Below are 23630 nucleotides of genomic sequence, written 5' to 3'. Positions count from 1 at the left end.
TCAGAAACAAATATTCATGGCAGAGATAGAAATTCAGGAATTCAGATGATCTCAGTAAAATCATGGCGCATCCATAGCAGTAATAAACGATAATATAGGGAATACTTCAAGAGGTTTTCTGCACTGTTTTCCCATATCTTGGTTTGTCCTTCATGACCTGGGATGAAGTAATATGGAATATAGAACAGTCTAAAACAATGTAAGCAACCCCTATGCAGTCAAAGCAGAACAACAGTGACCCTTTTGTTTCTTATTCATTCAAATGTTTTCCACTCCAAGGCCATTCTATCCCAGATGTGATCTTAGGCCATTCTTTTGAGTCGCAAAACAATTGCTTTGATTGAACGCTAAATGCCAAATATTCATGGGAGAGCAGTAAAGAATGGAATTATGTGGCTGTTAATAAAATCATAACACACTCGTACAGAAGCAATAAATGATATAATAGGGAAGACTTCAAGAGACTTTTGCAAATTGTCACATATCCTGGTTTGTTCTTCATTACCCGGGATGTATTAATCTAAGATATAGATCATCCTAAAGCACTGTAAGCCATTTCTATGCCAAGATAGCACAATTATAGTTTTAGTTCTTTCTCACTCATTAAGATTGTTTTGTCTACATCTCCATACTCAAGCACGTAACTATGGAAAGTGCAAAGAAATGCTGAGTCCTTCATAGAGCTAAACATCGTTTTCAGTTTCCTATGTAAACTTTATTTCAAGGTCATTGAATTGACATCTCTGCCATGAGATGTCTTTCTTCTGATCTTGAAACCGGGAGCCATATCCAAAACTTCTCTGGGATGTATTTTCCAGTTTCTCACAAACCACAGTGCAAATATTTCTCCTAATCTAAACCTCTCTTCTCTTAGTTAAAAACACTTCTCTGCTGTCCTATGACCACTGGCACTGGTGAAAAGAGCTCTGTCAATATTTCCTATAGGCTTATTTGTAAATTTTGGAACAGCAAAAAACCCCAAAAGAACACTGACAAAAGTCTACACACTGGGATCTTTTCTCCATGCTACAACACCTAAACTCCTTCAGTCCTTCTGCACAGCTGACATGTTCCAACCCTCAGACCGCTTCCGTCATCCTTCTCGACACTCCACCATGGCCACTTGGGATATTGGCCAAAGATCTGCATGCACTCTACGGTCTCACAAAAAGATTTGCGAGTGGGGGAAGGACCTGCTCCGACCGGCTGCTGGGCAGAGTACTTGTCATGCAGTGCAGGACACCATTGCAGCAGCAGGTGCCCACTAGCAGCTCATCTCCCATCCTATCACCCACCAAGAACCCAAAGGACTTCTCTGCACACCTCATCCCTGTCCCCTACTCTCTGCGTAAACTGGGGATTGCCCTAACCCACGTGCAGGACCCGCCACTTGGCTCTCTTCAACTTCAGGATGTTTGCATGGGGCCACTTCTCCAGCCTGTCCCACGCTGGCATCTCTGCCCTCTCGTCAATCAACTCCAGTTGATGTCAGCTGCAAATTTGCTGAACGTTCACTCAATCCCATTGTCCATGAAGCCACTCAGCAGGACTGGTCCCACTAAGGAAACTTGAGGGACAGCACCAGTTACTGCTTTCCACCTGCACATTCAGCCACTGCCTATAACTCTTCAGCCACGACTCTCCAGCCTCTTCCTCAGCCATTTAACAGCCTCCAGATCATTGCCCAGCAAGTTCCTCTGTGTGATGATGTGGGGGACACTGCACACGTTCTCCCACTGGCCCCTGCTCTGTCCCAGAAAGTCTTGGCTCGGCTGGGTGGCCGCTCTGCACTTGGACGACTGCAGCAGAGAGGATTCTGCATTATTACACTACAGACAAAGTGTTCCTGGCTGAGCACACATGTGCTTAGGAAACCCTTCCTCTTTACACCTCTAAACATCTCAGGTGTGGGAGGGAACTGCACCTGCACTCAGACAATTGGGACACAGGAGACCTTCCACAGAAGATCAGACACGCTGAGCTTCAGCTCATGACAACAAGCAATGCAAGAGTTACAAACACAGAAATTAACAGAGGCAATAACACTTTGTAGGTCTCCCTTGCTCTACACAAGCAACTCAAAGCACACCCTACTCCATCAGGCACAGCCTTGGGGGATCTCTGACATGGGACAAGCAAGGCAATGACCCACTTCTTCTCTGGCCTCACACTCACAGCTCCCCTCTCTTCTTTTGCTTCTCCACCACACGACTGGAAGCTTTTGCTTGTGGCCATCTCCTCCCTGGGCACATTTATCAGGAGATGATAATGCACTAAAGCCACAGCCAGAAGGGAGGGACATTTCTCTGCTCACCATCGGTATGAGAAGGAACTGAAGGATTCCAAAGCACACAAATGATAAACAACCACACTAAAAGATTAGCGGTCATCCAATGGAGAATGGCTCATCAAACCATTGGCTTCCAGGGAATCTCCTCCCTGTCCTTATCACATGTTCTCTTCCACACAGATGCAAGGCCCACTAAAGTCATATTTATTGCATCTATTTCTCCCAACAGTAACAGAACACAAAGTCACTCTCATATCTCCTGCCTTCCACTTCCAGTGCACAAGAGAAAAATATACTAACACACCATAGGTCAGTAAAAAGTGATGGGTTGTTGATAATTTTAAGTAGGCCCTCATACAAGGTAAATCAAGGAAAAACAACACATATCAAAACATACAGAAAAACCCAAAGCTTTAATTGTCTAAGGCTAGGAAGTATTAGAAGACAACAAGTTTTCAGAGATGATCACAGTGAAGTCATTAAAGCCATTATTTCAGACCCAAAAATTCATCCCTGAAAGCACCTGGAATTCCCCAAGGTCTCAAGCTGAAAATGTGGCCCGAAAGAATTTCACTGGACAGAGAATAGGGGACTTCATTTGAAGGATTAATCCTCATCTCAGTGAACATCTTCTACTGCATGGCCTGCTCACCTTGCATAAATATGAAACCAGCATTTTAAACAGTTTCTCTTCAGCCTCTTCCTCAAGTTAAACCCTGGGGAAATGAATATTTTTGAAGTTGAATTTCATAAATGTAATATTCAGTGTCCAGCTGGGTGGGGATCTGAAGAAGCTGCTCTGCTGGAAGATGTCCCTGCCCATGGCAGAGGAGTTGGAAGGAGATGATCTTGAGGGTCCTTTTCAACACAAACCATTCTACAGCTCTGTGTGTCTGTGATTCTATGATTACATTCACAGCTTCAAGGTATGGATGACAGACACTCTCCCTGCAGGATAATTTCATGGTCTGGAGCTTGAAGGATTGCCAGGCACAACAAGGATCAAATTTATTCCTTAACAAAAAAAAAGCAATAACAAGAAAAAAAATGACCAAACCAAATTGAACCCATGCCAACCAAAACCAATCATGCGAAAAAAGTTAATCAAGCTAGCCAAGAATGGAAAAACACCAGCAGAGTATCCATCATGGCCTCACATTTCAGATTGTCTCAACTGTACCACATACACAACACAGGAAACTTGATTGTAACTAATGCACACGAGGCCTCACACTGGAGCTCACTACACAGACACCAGACTCTCATTTCCTTGAATAGGAAGAGAAAGAAAAACCTTGGAACCACAGCTCTGGGCCTCATCAGACTCCTAGGACAAACAGACCTTGACACCATTCATCCATTCATTTGCAACTATATCACAGTGAACTCCAGCACCGGCCCTGTCTCTGCATAGACAGACTTCTTCTCTCTGCCAAAAGAGAACATGAAAGCAAAGATAGAATACAGACATCATTAGAAGAAAATTTGTGTGCACAGCTTCTCAAATACCAAGCATCAAAACTGAGGTTATGCAGTTCCTCCCAATTATTGGAACAAGAGTGAAAACTTTGTGTGCACATCTTCTGAGATCCCAAGCATCACAAATGAGATCATTCTGTTCCTCACAATTATTGGAACAAGTGTAAAATGTTACAGAGGCCATCAATTTTCAGCAGCTCTGGCAAAGACCCAGCCAGCCAAGCATCACCACAAAGCCAACATCACCATTCTGCAGCACATGCAATCCTCACAACAAGAGTGACCACCACTCTTGATGCAACAGAACATGGAACACAACCTGCACCATTTGAGTCCAAACCACACAAGATCAAATCATGAGACTCCTCCTGACTCATTTCCATCAGGCCAGCAATAACCCTGGGCATCAACACAACACATGCCATGTCTCCTCCACTACCTCCTCTCACACCACATCCCCAACACTCCCCCCTAACCCTTCACAGTTCACATGTTTATCACAGATCTTCAGAATTGACACAGACTCCACCAAAAGGAAAGGTGCTCACACAGGAACTCCTGACCATGGATAATATTTGACTTCTCACCCAAGACAAGAAACAGCATTTCCAACAGAGACATGTTCCAGAAACCTGCCTATGAAAGTCTCTCTCTTTTCACCTCTAAACATGAAAGATCCATCTTCAGATCATCAGAAGAGTGAGACAGAAAGTTGACACCTGCAGGATTGAAGAGTTCACAACACTCTTCTGGGTTATAGAACTCTCAGGAGATGATCAATAACGTTGTTTACAGGCACTGAAGACATTGCTTGCTCTTCCCATACGGCATCTTCCATAAGCACAAAGTGAAGCTTTTCAGTGACACAATTATGATGGGATGCAAATACTTTGGAAGAACCTCCCATGGTTCTCCAGCCACCTCCTAAACAGATCTTCTAGACAATGACATTCACAGGAAAAACCCCACGTTGGTTCATTCTGGAGACAGGAACTGGACAGGGAATGGAGGAAAACATTCCCTTCAGGCTTGCAGCAGACATTCATGCACAGCTCACACAACTCCAATTCCCAACCCTTCCCATCATCCATGGCCTTCTTTCACCCACACATCTCCAAAACACATGACAGTGGAGGCCCAGTTCCCCACACCATTTCTCTTCACACCACCAATTTCACACAGCCATTTTTCCACCTCTGCACTATGGAAGCGACATTTGCCTGCTCACTCAAGTGCTGGGAAGAGACTTCATAGATCTAAAAGGAAAAGCCGAGCAGTCTTGCAAGAGAGACGGACTCAGTGAATATCTGCACAGGGGGAATTATGCCCACCTTCTATCTCCTGCTGCAAATTGAATATCTCCCTTCCCATCCCGACAATTCTCTTGCCATGACAAATACTTTATAGGCAAAGCTCATCCAGCTCCATTTCTAATAGCTCTACTTTCAAAAAAAAGAAAAAACGAAAGCAGGTAATCCATTTACTCCTTCACAAGCAGCCACAGACTTTTCAAACAGCCATAATTCCAAGAAGCTCCTTCAAGTTCATAACATGCACAGAGACATCATCAAGGAACTTTTCTAGCCCAGCCCAACCCAACCCACTGCTGAGGACAAAGATCAAAGCATGAATAACACATAGATTTTCCTGCTGACCTCCTCTGTGAATCATGGAGAAAGACAAAAGACGAGAAGAACGTGTAGAGAAGCCCTATGAGAATCCATCTGGGTTTTGATCAGAACACATTCAAGCACAGGTACTGATAGGAAGACACGTGAGCCTCAGAAAAAGTTGTATTTCCTCATAACGAGATGCATCCCTTCTAACAGCAACAATCCTTCTACACAGCACAGAGAACTAACTTAAGATCTAACAGCAACACTCCTACACAGCACAGGGGACATGGGGGGAAAACAACTCCAACCTGAGAAATACCCAAAATCACGACCTAACGAACAGCCTGCCAGCAGCAGCCTTCTCCCTCCTTCCTTCTCCACTAACTGCAAGGCTGACGACACACCCCATGTCCAAAGAACGACACCAACGGGCTCCAGCCGTAAGAACGTCACCGAGGGAAACTCGACCTCTCTGTAAAGCAAAATCTCCAAGGCAAGGCAGAGAAGAGGGCGGGGAAAGGACGCGGGAGCATCAGGAGGAAGCAGGAGTGTCGGAGAAAACGTGCCCAGAGCAACTCACCGAGGGAGCGGCGGGATCCGCGGTCAGGGCGGCGGCAGGGTCCTCGTCCCCGAGCAGCGGCGCGGGCTCGTCGGGCAGAGGCCGCGCCGGGAGGGTGTCGCAGCAGCTGGCGGCCGAGAAGCGCAGCTGGCTCTTGCGCGAGTCGGCCGTGAGCGACACGTCGTGCGAGTAGGACTGCAGGAAGGCGCGCACGCCGTCGATGCCCACGAAGTGCGACACGGGCACGCCGCGCAAGGCGCCGCTCTGGGCCGGCAGCAGGTGCTGGCGGCGCCAGCGGCGCAGGCGCAGCGCCAGCAGCAGCAGCAGGAAGGCGAGGAAGAGGCACGACACGGCGGCCACGGCCAGCACGAGCCAGCGCGTCAGGCTGCCGGCCGGCTCGCCCGGCGCCGCCGCCTCGGCCGCGCTGCCCAGCTCGGCCAGCAGCTCGGCCACGCTCTCGGCCAGCAGCACGCTCAGCGTGGCCGTGGCCGACAGCGCCGGCCGCCCGTGGTCCTTCACCAGCACCACCAGGCTCTGGCGCGCCGCGTCGCGGGCCAGCGGCGAGCGCGCCGTGCGCACCTCGCCGCTGTGCAGCCCCACGCGGAACAGCCCCGGCTCCGTCGCCTTGGCCAGCTCGTACGACAGCCACGCGTTCTGCCCCGCGTCCGCGTCCACCGCCACCACCTTGGCCACCAGCGCGCCGGGCTCCGACCAGCGCGGCGCCAGCTCCACGCCCGACCACGCGCCCACCGAGCCCGCCGCCCGAGACGGCGGCGGGTACAGCACCTGCGGCGCGTTGTCGTTCTCGTCCACGATCACCAGCACCACCGACACGTTGCTGCTCAGCGCCGGCGCGCCGCCGTCCTCCGCACGCACCCACAGCCGCAGCTCGCGCACCTCCTCGTAGTCCAACGAGCGCAGCGCGTACAGCGCGCCCGTCTCCGCCTGCACCGACACGTACGACGACAGCGCCGCGCCCCGCACCCGCCCCTCCGCCAGCCGGTACCGCACGCGCGCGTTCTGCCCCCAGTCCGCGTCCGTGGCGCGCACCGTCAGCACCAGCGCGCCCGCCGCGTTGTTCTCCACCACGCGCGCGCTGTACCGCTCCTCCGCGAACACCGGCGCGTTGTCGTTCACGTCCAGCACCCGCAGCGCCAGCACCGCGCTGCTCTGCAGCGCCGGCGACCCGCCGTCGGCCGCCCGCACCGTCACGTTGTACTCCGACACCTGCTCCCGGTCCAGCTCTCTCGCTGTCACTACACGATAATAATCCTTAAAGGACTTCTCTAAGCGGAAGGGCAGGCCCCTGTCGAGCGAGCAGCGCACCTCGCCGTTGGCTCCTGAGTCCCGGTCCTGCACGTGCAGCACCGCGACCACGGTCCCCGATGGCGCATCCTCAGAGATCTCGCTCAGCGCCGAAGACACTGTGAGTTCGGGGGCATTGTCGTTCACGTCTGTCACTGTAACCACAACTTTGGCGGTGTTGGAAAGAGCCCCACTATCATGTGCCTGCACCTCCAGCTCGTAGGCATCACCTTCTTCGTAATCCATGCTTCGCAGAAGGGTGATCTGTCCGGACTCGGAATCCAGTTCGAAAATACCCAATGCCATATCAGTCTGTTTTTTTAACGAGTATTTCACGTGGCCATTTCGCCACTCGTCGGCGTCCGTGGCCGTGACGGTGACGAGCACAGAGCCCACGGGCACGTCCTCGGGCACACGCACCGTGTACTCCGCCTGGCTGAACACGGGCGCGTTGTCGTTCGCATCCACCACGGTCACACGGATCCGAGCCGTGCCCGTCCGTGCCGGATCGCCGCCGTCCATCGCCCTCAGCAGCAGCTCGTGAAACGCCGCCTCCTCCCGGTCCAGCGCCTTGGCCAGCACCAGCTCGGGACGCTGATCGCCGCCGGGGCCCGCCTGCACGGCCAGCGAGAAGTGCTCGTCACCGCTCAGCTCGTAGCTCTGCACGGAATTCCGGCCCGAATCTGGGTCATGAGCCTCGGCCAGAGGAAAGCGTGACCCCGGGGCTGTCATTTCGCTTATTTTCTCTTCCAGCTCAATCTCTTTGAAGGACGGGGCGTTGTCGTTAATGTCTTTGATTTCCACTTCAATTTCATGAATCTTCATTTCTCTTTCGATTATTAGCTCACAGCGCAGCACGCATTTCTCCACCTGCCGGCACAGCTGCTCTCTGTCGATCCTCTCCGCCGTCACTAAATGTCCCGTCTTCCCGTGAACAGCGAAATACTGCGTCCGACCTCTGTCTATGATATGGACGCCGCGGTCTCTGAGCTCGGGCATGTTGAGTCCCAGGTCCTTGGCCACGTCGCCCACGAACGAGCCCTTGGGCAGCTCCTCGGGCACCGAGTAGCGCAGCTGCCCCCACGCCGCCTCCCACGCCGCCAGCAGGACGGCCCAGAGCACAGCTCGCTGCCGCCGGCCCCAGCGCCTCCCCGCCCAGCTCATCTCCGCCAACTTAGCTCCCCGCTGCCGCTGCTGCTCAGCTCCCAGCGCTTGCTGACCTTTCCCACCGGCCTCTCCGCTCCCGGGCCCTGCCCCAGCCTCCGCCGCCTCTCCGCCGCACGGATCCGCACCGGCAGGACGATCGCACACCGCCGCCCGGGCTGCCCACCCACCGATCCAGCCATCCAGCGATCCAGCCTGGCCGCAGCGGGCGGGGCTGCCGGCAGCGCTCCGATCCTCCTCTCGCTCCTCTCGGTCAACAGCGGCGCCCGCAGCCTCCTCCCGGCACTGCAGACACCGAGCGCTGCCCGCCCTGCCTGCCCACAAACAGGGACCACTCGCCACCCACACGCCGCTTTCCGGCCCGCGCCGATCTCCTGCCTCCGCTTTTCTCCAGCCCATCTCGCCTTTGACCCTCCAGGGCATCGCGATCGGGAGGAAGGCAGAGATATTCCGTGAGCGCCGTTCTTGAACCGCATGGGACACTAAGCACTGAATAATGTATTTATACGTAAATTAAAACACATTTTTCGTAATCTATTTTGCAGCTTATTGTTAGCCGTATGCTTTTTGTTCAAAAGCATTTTCAACAACAGGCTCTCAGAGAAGAAGAGGGAGGATTCCCTATCCCGAATAAACACAGCTGTCACATTCATTTACACGAGCGGGACGAGAGCAATTGCATGCTTCTTCAAGTTACTAATTGTTACAGCACTGAATAACCGGGACAAAGAAAGATGCAGCTAAAACACTTAAAAGAAAACTTTCAGGACTTCAAATACTTGACATCCCTTCCTAAAAGAAACATAGTGTTTCATTAAATAACAGAGGTTTACGTTTCATCAATTCATTCTAGGTTTCTTTTATTCTGAAATCAACATGTAAAGAATTGAAGCTCATTAGTAAACTATTAATTTATGCATTTCTTAACCACGCTGATACGATGTGTTTCCAAGAAAGGAATTATAGAACCATAGAACTAAAGTACCATTATGCTCTTGAAACTGTGCTGGCTAATCATCAATATGCAAATGGGATTGATTCAAGTGTCTGAACCATGTCCTGGACAATCTCCCCCATATGTGATCCCTCCGTATCTCAGATGTCCGTCCTAGCCAACAGAATTTCAGCTATTTTTTTTTCCCGATATACCCGAGTTCTGCTGAGACCCCCTACACCACTGTGAGAAAAGGATAGAAAAATCAAAAGCTGTGAAACAAAAATCATTCAACCCTATCACAAGCATATAAAATAAAGATCATGAAGGGCAAAACAGCGAACTGCCAGACAGCATGTATAAAAAAAAGCCATCCAGTCCCACTACTGCAATCCCCCTAGAAAAGGGCAACAATCGCTTTTTTCACCCAGCATGGACAACGGAGCTTCCCACTTTCGTTTCCCTTCTAAATCAAACCGGAATAAATACAAAGTTTAACGAACGGGTTTGTGTAATGCTCTACACGAGTTCCGAGCACAACTTTAGTAAAAAAAGCAGTCAGGAAGGATGAAAGCTCCAAAACCCGCTGTCAGTGTTTTCTCCTTTTTCCTTGACCCCCTCATGGACAATCAGCCATTCTCCTTCCACAGAATACCAATACCAGTGTGCATGCGGTACTGCGAACACATTGCAAATGATAGAGCTCAACAGTAGAAGACAAAACCTGGCAGCTGAAGCTGAACCTGTGACCAAGAAAGAACCAAGTGCTTCCTCCTCTACCGTGAACGGGGCATTACCCGTTCCTTAATTCACTCCATCACGAAGACAGAACAGTGCAACCCACATAAACAAAAACTTCAATCTCAGGAAACACAGAGAAACACGGAGAAACGCTGCTACGAGCCAAAAGGAGAGCCATAAACAAAGCCTGTCAGCTGAATCTGTTACCGTGAATAAAATGCAAAACTTCCGCCACTACGTAGAAACACAAATGAAGAGTCCCCTCAGACAGCACGCAGAAAATACCCGGAAAACATGAACGACGTTTCAGAAAGTTTCAAAAGCAGAAGGAGCTGACGCTTTACACACCTGCAGTGCAGCAGCATCGGCGGGCGGCTCTCCCATGACGACGTGACTGCTCGGGCTCGGCTTCTCGCAGGAATCGCCACCCAGAAGCTCCTCCGCCGACAGGACGGGCACCACCGGCACCGCCGGCACCGGCGGCGGCGGCGGCCAAGCGGCCTCGGGCACGGCGCGGGCCGGCGGCGGCACGCACAGGTTGTAGGAGTAGGGCAAGGTGCCCTCGCAGAAGTCGGCCGGGAAGGCGGCGCCGGCCAGCGAGAAGCGCTGCGCGCCCAGGCAGCGCAGCACGGCGGGCGGCCCGGCCCGGCGCAGCCGCGCCACCACGGCCAGCGCCACGCTCAGCACCAAGAGCGCCGACAGCAGCGCCAGCGCCAGCACCAGGTAGAACTGCAGCTCGGCCGCCGCCGCCGCCGCAGCCTCGGCGCCCGCCGGCCGCTCGCTCAGCTCCGGCAGCGCCTCCTGCAAGCTCTCGGCCAGCACCACGTGCAGCGTGGCCGTGGCCGACAGCGCCGGCTGCCCGTGGTCCTTCACCACGGCCACCACACGCTGCTTGGCCGCGTCCCGCTCGGACACGGCGCGCGCCGTGCGCACCTCGCCGCTGTGCAGCCCCACGCGGAACAGCGCCGGCTCCGACGCCTGCACCAGCTCGTACGACAGCCACGCGTTGCGCCCCGCGTCCGCGTCCACCGCCACCACCTTGGCCACCAGGTAGCCGGCCTCGGCCGAGCGCGGCACCACCTCGAACGGAGACGACGCCCCTCCCGCCGCCGCCTCTCCCGTTGCCGCCGTGGCCCCTGCCGCCGGCGCCGGCCAGAGCACCCGCGGCGCGTTGTCGTTGCGGTCCAGCACGAAGACGCGCACCGTGGCCGTGGAGCTGCGCGCCGGCGCGCCGCCGTCCTGCGCCCGCACGGCCACCGCGAACTCACGGCACTGCTCGTAGTCGAAGGAGCGCTGCGCGTACAGCGCGCCGCTCCGCGCCTCCACCGACACGAGCGGCGCCGCGCCCGCCGCGCCCGCGCTGCCGCCCGCCAGCCAGTAGCTCACGCGCCCGTTGGCGCCCGCGTCCGCGTCCCGCGCCTGCACGCGCAGCACCAGCGCGCCCGCCGCGTTGTTCTCCGCCACGTACGCGCTGTACGCCGCCTCCTCGAACACCGGCGCGTTGTCGTTCACGTCCGACACCTCCAGCACCAGCTCCCTGCTGCTCCACAGCGACGGCCTGCCCCGGTCCCGGGCCACCACCGTCACGCGCTGCTCCGACGCCTGCTCGCGGTCCAGCGAGCTCGCCGTCACCACCTTGTACGAGCCGCCCGACGACGCCACCATCGACAGCCCCGCCTCCCCCGACAGCTCCAACGACACCTGACCGTTCTCGCCGGAGTCTCTGTCCCGCACTTTCAGCACGGCCACCACGGTGCCGACCGGTGCGTCCTCGGGCACGGGACTGGACAGGGATAGAATGGTGATCTCGGGCGCGTTGTCATTCTCGTCTGTGATGTCGATCTGCACTTCACAATGGTCGGTGAGTCCACCGCCATCTCTCGCCTCTAAACCGAAGACATATTTATTGCTCTCCTCGAAATCGAGGAGACCCGCTGTCCGAACTTCCCCGCTCTCACTGTCGATAGTGAACAACGCCCTGACGGAGACCGGGACGCTTCTAAAAGAGTAGGACACTCGCCCGTTCGAGCCTGAGTCAGCATCCGTCGCCCGTACTTGCAGCACCACGGTCTCCACTGGAAGATTTTCTGCCACTCGCGCCTCGTAGAGACTTTTGCTGAACACGGGTGGGTTGTCATTGGCGTCTGTCACATTGATGCGAACCTTGATAGTCCCAGACCTCGCGGGGTCTCCACCATCCACTGCAATGAGCACTAATTCAAAGGAACTCTGGTTCTCTCTGTCCAGCGCTCTCTCCAGCACCAGTTCTGGCTGATTCCGTCCTCCGGGGTTCTCCTTTAAGGCTAAACTGAACGATGGGTTGCTGGTTAGTTGGTAAGTCAGCAACGAGTTACTTCCTGCGTCAGCGTCTCGTGCTGTCTCCAGAAGAAACCGGGCACCGGGAGGAGTCCATTCATCAATCTCGAGATCCAGAGCTGCCTTGATGAAGTCTGGGGAGTTGTCATTCACGTCCTCGATGGACACCTCCACATGGAAAACGTTCAGCGGGTTGTGCACCAGCGCCTCGAAGCTGACAGAGCAGGACGCCGACTCGCCGCACATCTCCTCCCGGTCCAGCCTCTCGTTCACGTACAGGTTGCCGTTCTCCTCATTCACCGTGAAGTATTGCTTCTCGTCGCTCAGCCGCAGCTTGCGCGCCGGCAGCTCGTCCGCGCTGAGCCCCAGGTCCCGCGCCAGCGGCCCCACGAGCGAGCCTCTGCCCAGCTCCTCGGGGATGGCGTAGCGGAGCCGCTCGGCCGCCGCCCGCCACCCCACGCACAGCAGCACCGCGGCCAGCAGCGCTCGCCCGCCGCCCGGCCCGCGCCTCTGCCGCCGCCTCACCGCCATTCTCGCCCGCCGCCGCCGCCGCCGCCGCTCGCCAAGCTCCTGCCTCCTGCCGCTGCCCTGCCTCCCTTCCAGCCGCTCTCGCCACACAGCGCACGGGCCGCCGCAACAAAGCCGGCCCGCTCGGCCCCACAACCACGCCGCTGCTCCCCGACCAGCGACACACCAAAGGCGCACCAAAGGCGCACCAAAGCCGCACCAAAGCCGCCTCTCGCCGCTGCCGCTGCCGCTGCCGCTGCCGCTCTGGCCGGCGCCGGCCGAGCGAGCAGCCTGCGGGGGCAGGACGCTGCGGCGGCGGCGGCGGCGGCTCCAGCGCCGGGAGGCGGCGGCCAACAGCGACACCCGGAGGCGCCGCCGCGCCACTGCAGCCGCCCGATGGCCGCGCCCAACGGGGCCCGCCTTGGGCCGGGCCTCAGCGCCTGCACCGCCTCCGGCCTCGCTCCTCCGCTGCAAACACCAAGCACACAAGCTCCTGCTCCAGTCCACTACAACCCCATTCTATCCACCATGTCATCTCAGGCCATTCTTTTCACTCGCAAAACAATTGCTTTCATTGAACACTCAGAAACAAATATTCATGTAGGAGATAGAAATAAAATAATTCAGCTGCCCTTAATAAAATCGTGACACATTTATAGTAGCAATAAACGATAATACAAGTTTCAAGAGCTTTTCTGCACTATTGTCCCATATCTCGAAATGTTCTTCGTGACCTGGGATGAAGTAATTTGGGATATAGATCAGCCTAAAACAATGTAAGCAACCCCTATGCAATGACAGCAGAATGTCATTTAATCTTTTCTTTCTGACTCATTCAAGCTGTTTCCACTCCAAGGCCATTCTATCCCAGATGTGATTGTAGGGCATTCTTTTGATTCGCAAAACAATTGTTTTGGTTGAACACTCAGTACGAAATGTTCATGGCAGAGCAGGTAAGAATGGAATTCAGTGGTTGTTAATAAAATCATAGCGTACCTACAGCAGCAATAAATGATATAATAGGGAAGATTTCAAGACCTTTTTTGAATATCTTCATGTATCTTGATTTTTCCTTCTGTATCTGGGATGAATTAATCTGAGATATAAATCAACCTAAAGCACTGAAAGCCATTTCTATGTCAACATAGAAGAATAATATTTTTTTTTCTTTCTGACTCATTAAAGTCGTTTCATCTCCATATCCGAGTACTTGACAATGCAAAGTGCAAAGAAAAGCTGAATACTTCATAGAGCTGAACATTGTTTCCAGTTACCAACATGAACAAGTTTTTTAAAGGTCATTTCAGCCACACCTTTGTCATGACCAGGAACGTCATCTGCTAGACTTAAACGGTTGCAGGCATATCCAAATCTTCTCTGGGCTGTATGTTCCATTTCCTCACAAACCACAGCGCAAATATTTCTCCTAATCTAAACCTCTCTTCTTTTTCTTAAAACTCTTGTCTACAGCCCGAAAACAAATGTCCCTGGTAAAAAAGAACTCTGCCAATATTTCCTATGACCTCATTTGTAAATTGGAACAGCAAAAAACCCCAAAAGAACACTGACAAAAGTCTACACACTGGGATCTTTTCTCCATGCTACAACAGCTAAAGTCCTTCAGTCCTTCTGCACAGCTGACATGTTCCAACCCTCAGACCACTTCCATCATCCTTCTCGACACTCCACCATGGCCACTTGGGATATTGGCCAAAGATCTGCATGCACTCTATGGTGTATGTAATCCAAAAAGATTTGCAAGTGGGGGAAGGACCTGCTCCGACCGGCTGCTGGGCAGAGTACTTGTCATGCAGTGCAGGACACCATTGCAGCAGCAGGTGCCCACTAGCAGCTCATCTCCCATCCTATCACCCACCAAGAACCCAAAGGACTTCTCTGCACACCTCATCCCTGTCCCCTACTCTCTGTGTAAACTGGGGATTGCCCTAACCCACGTGCAGGACCCGCCACTTGGCCCTCTTCAACTTCAGGATGTTTGCATGGGGCCACTTCTCCAGCCTGTCCCACACTGGCATCTCTGCCCTCTCGTCAATCAGCTCCAGTTGCTGTCAGCTACAAAATTTCTGAACGTTCACTCAATCCCATTGTCCATGAAGCCACTCAGCAGGACTGGTCCCACTAAGGAAACTTGAGGGACAGCACCGGTTACTGCTTTCCACCTGCACATTGAGCCACTGCCTATAACTCTTCAACCACGACTCTCCAGCCTCTTCCTCAGCCATTTAACAGCCTCCAGATCATTGCCCGGCAAGTTCCTCTGTGTGATGATGTGGGGGACACTGCACACGTTCTCCCACTGGCCCCTGCTCTGTCCCAGAAAGTCTTGGCTGGGCTGGGTGGCCGCTCTGCACTTGGACGACTGCAGCAGAGAGGATTCTGCATCATTACACTACAGACAAAGTGTTCCTGGCTGAGCACACATGTGCTTAGGAAACCCTTCCTCTTTACACCTCTAAACATCTCAGGTGTGGGAGGGAACTGCACCTGCACTCAGACAATTGGGACACAGGAGACCTTCCACAGAAGATCAGACACGCTGAGCTTCAGCTCATGACAACAAGCAATGCAAGAGTTACAAACACATAGAAATTAACAGAGGCAATAACACTTTGTAGGTCTCCCTTGCTCTACACAAGCAACTCAAAGCACACCCTACTCCATCAGGCACAGCCTTGGGGGATCTCTGACATGGGACAAGCAAGGCAATGACCCACTTCTTCTCTGGCCTCACACTCACAGCTCCCCTCTCTTCTTTCGCTTCTCCACCACGCAACTGGAAGCTTTTGCTTGTGGCCATCTCCTCCCTGGGCACATTTATCAGGAGATGATAATGCACTACAGCCACAGCCAGAAGGGAGGGACATTTCTCTGCTCACCACCGGTATGAGAAGGAACTGAAGGATTCCAAAGCACACAAATGATAAACAACCACACTAAAAGATTAGCTGTCATCCAATGGAGAATGGCTCATCAAACCATTGGCTTCCAGGGAATCTCCTCCCTGTCCTTATCACATGTTCTATTCCACTCAGATATAAGGTGTATTAAAATGACTAAAGCCATATTTGCATTTAGTTCTCCCAACAGTAACAGAACACAAAATCCCTCTCATATCTCCTGCCTTCCACTCCCACTGAACAACAGAAGGAGATACTAACACAGCATAGGTCAGTAAAAAGAGATGTGTTGTTGATAATTTTAAGTAGTCCCACATGCAAGATAAATCAAGGAAAAACAACTCAGAAGAAAACAAAACATACAGAAAAACACAAAACTTTAATTCTCTAAGCCTAGGAAGTATTAGAAGACAACAAGTTGCCAGAGATGACCATAGTCATTAACGCCTTTATTTCAGGCCCTAAAATTCACACCTGAGAGCACCTGGAATTCCCCAAGGTCTCAAGCTGCAAGTGTGGCCCTGAAGAAATTCACTGCACAGAGGATAGGGGGCTTCAGGTGAGGAATTAATCATCACTTCAGCGAACTTACTGCATGGCCTGCCCACCTTGCACAAATATAAAACCAGCATTTTAAACAGCTTCTCTTCAGAATCTTCCTCAAGTTAAATCTTATGAAAAATTACAACAGATTCTCTAATTGCTTCTACTTCCTATTCTTCCTATTCCCCACTAACTGTTCTTTCCTGGGTCGCTGAAGTAAGAATGTGCAGATAAATGACTATTTTAAATTTCAAAGTACTGAACAGAATTGTGAAAATGAATTGCAGCCTTTCTGCAAAGGGCCCAAATGAAAGTGCAGTTAGAACTCTGAAGAAACTGAAGATCACATTGTTGCTTAGAGAAACAGATGGATAATGGAGGTTTCACATACAATTAATTATTGTTCCAGACAGGAATTGTGGCTCTATATATAAAGTTCCATACAGAGAAAACACCACCTTGAGGAAATGAATATTTATGAAGTTGTATTTCATAAATATAATATGCAGTGTCAAGCTGGGTGGGGATCTGAAGAAGCTGCTCTGCTGGAAGATGTCCCTGCCCATGGCAGAGGAGTTGGAAGGAGATGATCTTGATGCTCCTTTTCAACACAAACCATTCTACAGCTCTGTGTTTCTGTGATTCTATCATTACATTCACAGCTTCAAGGTATGGATGACAGACATTCTCCCAACAGGACAATTTTATGGTCTAGAGGCTGAAGGATTGCCAGGCACAATGAGAATAAATTTTACTCCAAAACAAAAAAAACAACAACAACAACAAAAAAAAAACCAAACCAATAAAAAGAAAACAATCAACCCAATCAAAGCCAACCCAACCAAACACAACCCAAACCAAACAAATCAGCCAAAAATGTTAATCAACTCAGTCAAGAACAGAAAAACACCAGCAGAGTATCCATCATGGCCTCACATTTCAGATTATCTCAACTGTACCACATACACAACACAGAAACTTGATTGTAACTAATGCACACGAGGCCTCACACAGGAGATCACTACAGACATCAGACACTCATTTCCTTGCATACAAAGACAAAGAAAAAGCTTGGGCCTCATCTAACTACTAGGACAAACAGACATTGACACCATTCATTCATTCATTTGGAACTATATCACACTGAACTCCAGCACCGGCCCTGTCTCTGCATAGACAGACTTCTTCTCTCTCTCCAAACAGAACATGAAAGCAAAGATAGAATAAAGACATCATTAGAAGAAAACTTGTGATAACAGTTTCTCAAATCCCAAGCATCAAAACTAAGGTTATGCTGTTCCTCACAATTATTGGAACAAGTGTAAAATGTTACAGAGGCCATCAAATTTCAGCAGCTCTAGCAAAGACCCAGCCATCCAAGCATCACCTCAAAGCCAACATCACCATTCTTCACCACATGCACTCCTCACAATATGCGTGACCACCACTCTTGATGCAACAGAATATGGAACACAACCTGCGCCATTTGAGCCAAAACCACACAAGATCAAATCACACAAGACTCCTCCTGACTCATTTTCATCAGGCCAGCAATAGCCCTGGGCATCAACACAACACATGCCATGTCTCCTCCACTACCTCCTCACACACCACATCCCCAGCACTCCCCCCTAACCCTTCACAGCTCACATGCTTATCACAGATCTTCAGAATTTACACAGACCCCACCAAAAGGAAAGTTGCTCACACAGGAACTCCTTACGTACGGATGCTAACTATGAAGCAAGGAGCACAGTGCCTGTGGAATAGCAGGCCACATAACTTTCTCAGTCTGGCCTGAGAAAGTGGCCTGGGAAATCATAAGGAGGAATTAAAACAACCCTCAGAGATAGAAGGCGGCCTTGCAGGTACTGTTTGACTGTTCCTTGTTTTCTTGCCAGAGAAGGTTGAGGGGTGGTGTACCCCACTGACCAGTGATGGTGATGTGTTAGTTTACAAACCAATAAGAGTTTTACTTTTCTGTACTTTCACATATCTGTCTATAATGAAGATCTGAAGTAATAAACCAGAGAGAAATTCTCCTGTTCGACTCCCAGGAGAGTCTGGGTCGTTCTTCTCGCCATTCCCAATAGACTGACACTTACCATGGATAACATATGACTTCTCACCCATGCCAAGGGACAGGAAAAACATTTCTTACAGAGACATGTTCCTGAAACCTGCCTATGAAAGTCTCTCTCTTTTCACCTCTAAACATGAAAGAACCATCTTCAGATCATCAGAAGAGACAGAAAGTTGACACCTGCAGGATTGAAGAGTTCACAACACTCTTCTTGGTTATGGAATTCACAGGAGATGATCAATAACGTTGTTTACAGGCACTGAAGACATTGCTTGCTCTTCCCATACGGCATCTTCCATAAGCACAAAGTGAAGCTTTTCAGTGACACAATTATGATGGGATGCAAATACTTTGGAAGAACCTCCCAGGGTTCTCCAGCCACCTCCTAAACAGATCTTCTAGACAATGACATTCACAGGAAAAACCCCACGTTGGTTCATGCTGGAGACAGGAACTGGACAGGCAATGGAGGAAAACATTCCCTTCAGGCTTGCAGCAGACATTCATGCACAGCTCACACAACTCCAATTCCCAACCCTTCCCATCATCCATGGCCTTCTTTCACCCACACATCTTCAAAACACGTGACACTGGAGGCCCAGTTCCCCACACCATTTCTCTTCACACCACCAATTTCACACAGCCATCTTTCCACCTCTGCACTATGGAAGCGACATTTGCCTGCTCACTCAAGTGCTGGGAAGAGACTTCATAGCTCTAGAAGGAAAAGCTGAGCACTCTTCCAAGAGAGACGGACTCAGTGAATATCTGCACAGGGGGAATTATGCCCACCTTCTATCTCCTGCTGCAAATTGAATCTCTCCCTTCCCATCCAGACAATTCTCTTGCCATGACAAATACTTTATAGGCAAAGCTCATCCAGCTCCATTTCTAATAGCTCTACTTTCAAAAAAAAGAAAAAACGAAAGCAGTTCTTCCATTTACTCCTGCACAAGCAGCCACCACTTTTCAAATAGCCAGAACTTCAAGAAGCTCCTTCATCTTCATAACAGGCTCACCAACATCATCAAGGACCACTTCTAGCCCAGGCCAACCCGCTGTTGAGGACAAAGATCAAAGCATGGATGACACAAAGACTTTTCCTGCTGACCTCCACTATGGATCATGGTGAAAGACAGAAGATGAGAACAACGTGTAGAGAAGTCCCATGCGAATCCCTCAGTGTTTTGATCAAGACACATTCAACCTATTCAAGCACAGGTGCTGTTGAGAAGACACATGAGCCAGATAAAAAGATCTATTTCCTCATAACGCCATATATCACTTCAGAAGATCCAACACTAACAGCAACACTCATTCTACACAGTACAGGGGACATGGGGGGAAAACACCTCCAACCTGAGAAATACCCAGACTCACGACCTAACGAACAGCCTGCCAGCAGCAGCCTTCTCCCTCCTTCCTTCTCCACTAACTGCAAGGCTGACGACACACCCCATGTCCAAAGAACGACACCAACGGGCTCCAGCCGTAAGAACGTCACCGAGGGAAACTCGACCTCGCTGTAAAGCAAAATCTCCATGGCAAGGCAGAGAACAGGGCGGGGAAAAGGACACGGGAGCATCAGGAGGAAGCAGGAGTGTCGGAGAAAACGTGCCCAGAGCAACTCACCGAGGGAGCGGCGGGATCCGCGGTCAGGGCGGCGGCAGGGTCCTCGTCCCCGAGCAGCGGCGCGGGCTCGTCGGGCAGAGGCCGCGCCGGGAGGGTGTCGCAGCAGCTGGCGGCCGAGAAGCGCAGCTGGCTCTTGCGCGAGTCGGCCGTGAGCGACACGTCGTGCGAGTAGGACTGCAGGAAGGCGCGCACGCCGTCGATGCCCACGAAGTGCGACACGGGCACGCCGCGCAAGGCGCCGCTCTGGGCCGGCAGCAGGTGCTGGCGGCGCCAGCGGCGCAGGCGCAGCGCCAGCAGCAGCAGCAGGAAGGCGAGGAAGAGGCACGACACGGCGGCCACGGCCAGCACGAGCCAGCGCGTCAGGCTGCCGGCCGGCTCGCCCGGCGCCGCCGCCTCGGCCGCGCTGCCCAGCTCGGCCAGCAGCTCGGCCACGCTCTCGGCCAGCAGCACGCTCAGCGTGGCCGTGGCCGACAGCGCCGGCCGCCCGTGGTCCTTCACCAGCACCACCAGGCTCTGGCGCGCCGCGTCGCGGGCCAGCGGCGAGCGCGCCGTGCGCACCTCGCCGCTGTGCAGCCCCACGCGGAACAGCCCCGGCTCCGTCGCCTTGGCCAGCTCGTACGACAGCCACGCGTTCTGCCCCGCGTCCGCGTCCACCGCCACCACCTTGGCCACCAGCGCGCCGGGCTCCGACCAGCGCGGCGCCAGCTCCACGCCCGACCACGCGCCCACCGAGCCCGCCGCCCGAGACGGCGGCGGGTACAGCACCTGCGGCGCGTTGTCGTTCTCGTCCACGATCACCAGCACCACCGACACGTTGCTGCTCAGCGCCGGCGCGCCGCCGTCCTCCGCACGCACCCACAGCCGCAGCTCGCGCACCTCCTCGTAGTCCAACGAGCGCAGCGCGTACAGCGCGCCCGTCTCCGCCTGCACCGACACGTACGACGACAGCGCCGCGCCCCGCACCCGCCCCTCCGCCAGCCGGTACCGCACGCGCGCGTTCTGCCCCCAGTCCGCGTCCGTGGCGCGCACCGACAGCACCAGCGCGCCCGCCGCGTTGTTCTCCACCACGCGCGCGCTGTACCGCTCCTCCGCGAACACCGGCGCGTTGTCGTTCACGTCCAGCACCCGCAGCGCCAGCACCGCGCTGCTCTGCAGCGCCGGCGACCCGCCGTCGGCCGCCCGCACCGTCACGTTGTACTCCGACACCTGCTCCCGGTCCAGCTCTCTCGCTGTCACCACGCTGTAGTAGCTGCCGTGGGAGCTCTTCAGACGGAACGGGACGCCTTCGTCGAGCGAGCACCGCACTTTTCCATTTGCCCCCGAGTCCCGGTCCTGCACGTGCAGTAGGGCAACCACGGTCCCCGGTGGCGCATCCTCAGAAATCTCACTCAGTGCCGACGACACGGTGATTTCCGGGGCGTTGTCGTTCACATCTGTCACGGTAACCCCAACTTTGGCAGTGTCGAAAAGGCCTCCACCGTCATGTGCCTGCACCTCCAATTCGTAGGAATTGCCATCCTCATAGTCCAGGCTCTGTAACAGAGTGATCGCTCCCGTGTCGCTATCCAGCTGGAAAATATTAGAGGCTATCTCTGAAATTTTCTGAATCGAGTACTTCACGTGTCCGTTCGGCCCCTCGTCGGCGTCCGTGGCCGTGACGGTGACGAGGACAGAGCCCACGGGCACGTCCTCGGGCACACGCACCGTGTACTCCGCCTGGCTGAACACGGGCGCGTTGTCGTTCGCATCCAGCACGGTCACACGGATCCGAGCCGTGCCCGTCCGTGCCGGATCGCCGCCGTCCATCGCCCTCAGCAGCAGCTCGTGAAACGCCGCCTCCTCCCGGTCCAGCGCCTTGGCCAGCACCAGCTCGGGACGCTGATCGCCGCCGGGGCCCGCCTGCACGGCCAGCGAGAAGTGCTCGTCACCGCTCAGCTCGTAGCTCTGCACGGAATTCCGGCCCCAGTCCGGGTCATGCGCGTCCGGGAGGGGGAACCGCGAGCCCGGGGCTGTGGTCTCGCTCATTCTGAGCTCTATTTCTGCCTCTCGAAAGGTGGGCGCATTGTCGTTTATGTCCTTGATTTCTACTCCTATTTCATAAAACTTCATTTCCCCCTCCACGATCAGCTCACAGCGCAGCACGCATTTCTCCACCTGCCGGCACAGCTGCTCTCTGTCGATCCTCTCCGCCGTCACTAAATGTCCCGTCTTCCCGTGAACAGCGAAATACTGCGTCTGACCTCTTTCTGCGATGCGAACGCCGCGATCGCCAGGGGCCGGCAGGTTCAGTCCCAGGTCCTTGGCCACGTCGCCCACGAACGAGCCCTTGGGCAGCTCCTCGGGCACCGAGTAGCGCAGCTGCCCCCACGCCGCCTCCCACGCCGCCAGCAGGACGGCCCAGAGCACAGCTCGCTGCCGCCGGCCCCAGCGCATCCCCGCCCAGCTCATCTCCGCCAACTTAGCTCCCCGCTGCCGCTGCTGCTCAGCTCCCAGCGCTTGCTGACCTTTCCCACCGGCCTCTCCGCTCCCGGGCCCTGCCCCAGCCTCCGCCGCCTCTCCGCCGCACGGATCCGCACCGGCAGGACGATCGCACACCGCCGCCCGGGCTGCCCACCCACCGATCCAGCGATCCAGCCATCCAGCCTGGCCGCAGCGGGCGGGGCTGCCGGCAGCGCTCCGATCCTCCTCTCGCTCCTCTCGGTCAACAGCGGCGCCCGCAGCCTCCTCCCGGCACTGCAGACACCGAGCGCTGCCCGCCCTGCTTGCCTACAAACAGGGACCACTCGCCACCCACACGCCGCTTTCCGGCCCGCGCCGATCTCCTGCCTCCGCTTTTCTCCAGCCCATCTCGCCTTTGACCCTCCAGGGCATCGCGATCGGGAGGAAGGCAGAGATATTCCGTGAGCGCGGTTCTTCAACCGCACGGGAAAGGAATCGCTTACTAATGACATTATATGTAAATTCAAACACATTTTTCGTATTTTAGCCTGTAGCTTATGGTTAGCCGTATGCTTTTTGTTCCAAAGCATCTTCAACAACAGGCTCTCAGAGAAGAAGCGAGATGATTTCATATCCCGAATAAACACAGCTATCAGGTTCATTAACACAAGCAGGACGAGAGCAATTGCATGCTTTTTCAAATCAAGTTACTAATTGTTACAGCACTGAATAACCGGGACAAAGAAAGATGCAGCTAAAACACTTAAAAGAAAACTTTCAGAACTTCAAATCTTTCACATCCATTCCTAAAATAAACAGAGTGCTTCCTTAGATAAAAGCGGTTTACGTTTCACTAATTCATTCTAGGTTCCTTTTAGTCTAAAATCAACGTGTAAAGAATTTAAGCTCATTAGTAAACTATTAATTTATGCATTTCTTAACCACGCTGATACGATGTGTTTCCAAGAAAGGAATTATAGAACCATAGCAAAAAAGTACAATTGTGATCTTGAAACATTTCTGAGCAGTAATCAATAAGGAAATTTGATTGATTCAAGTGCCTAAACCGTCATCTGGACAATCTCCCTCATACGTGATCCCACT

At 53.3% G+C, this 23630-nt stretch overlaps 3 pseudogenes across 3 annotated transcripts; all 3 read right to left on the bottom strand.

Moving 5' to 3' along the window:
- Positions 1-341: 341 nt before the first annotated feature.
- Positions 342-8836, bottom strand: LOC147650421 (protocadherin gamma-A10 pseudogene; annotated as a pseudogene). The gene has a single exon (XR_015276790.1). The product of XR_015276790.1 is annotated as a protocadherin gamma-A10 pseudogene (transcript).
- Positions 8837-10232: 1396 nt separating this feature from the next.
- On the bottom strand, positions 10233-13917 carry LOC147650420 (protocadherin gamma-B5 pseudogene; annotated as a pseudogene). The gene has a single exon (XR_015276794.1). The product of XR_015276794.1 is annotated as a protocadherin gamma-B5 pseudogene (transcript).
- Positions 13918-14356: 439 nt separating this feature from the next.
- Positions 14357-22535, bottom strand: LOC147650419 (protocadherin gamma-A2 pseudogene; annotated as a pseudogene). The gene has a single exon (XR_015276803.1). The product of XR_015276803.1 is annotated as a protocadherin gamma-A2 pseudogene (transcript).
- Between the last annotated feature and the right edge of the window lie 1095 nt (positions 22536-23630).

This window comes from Cyanistes caeruleus, chromosome 15 (assembly GCF_971803275.1).
Source record: "Cyanistes caeruleus chromosome 15, bCyaCae1.hap1.1, whole genome shotgun sequence".
Lineage (NCBI taxonomy): Eukaryota > Metazoa > Chordata > Aves > Passeriformes > Paridae > Cyanistes > Cyanistes caeruleus.
Note: the sequence above shows the minus strand (reverse complement) of the source record. Positions and strands in the feature narration are given on the sequence as shown.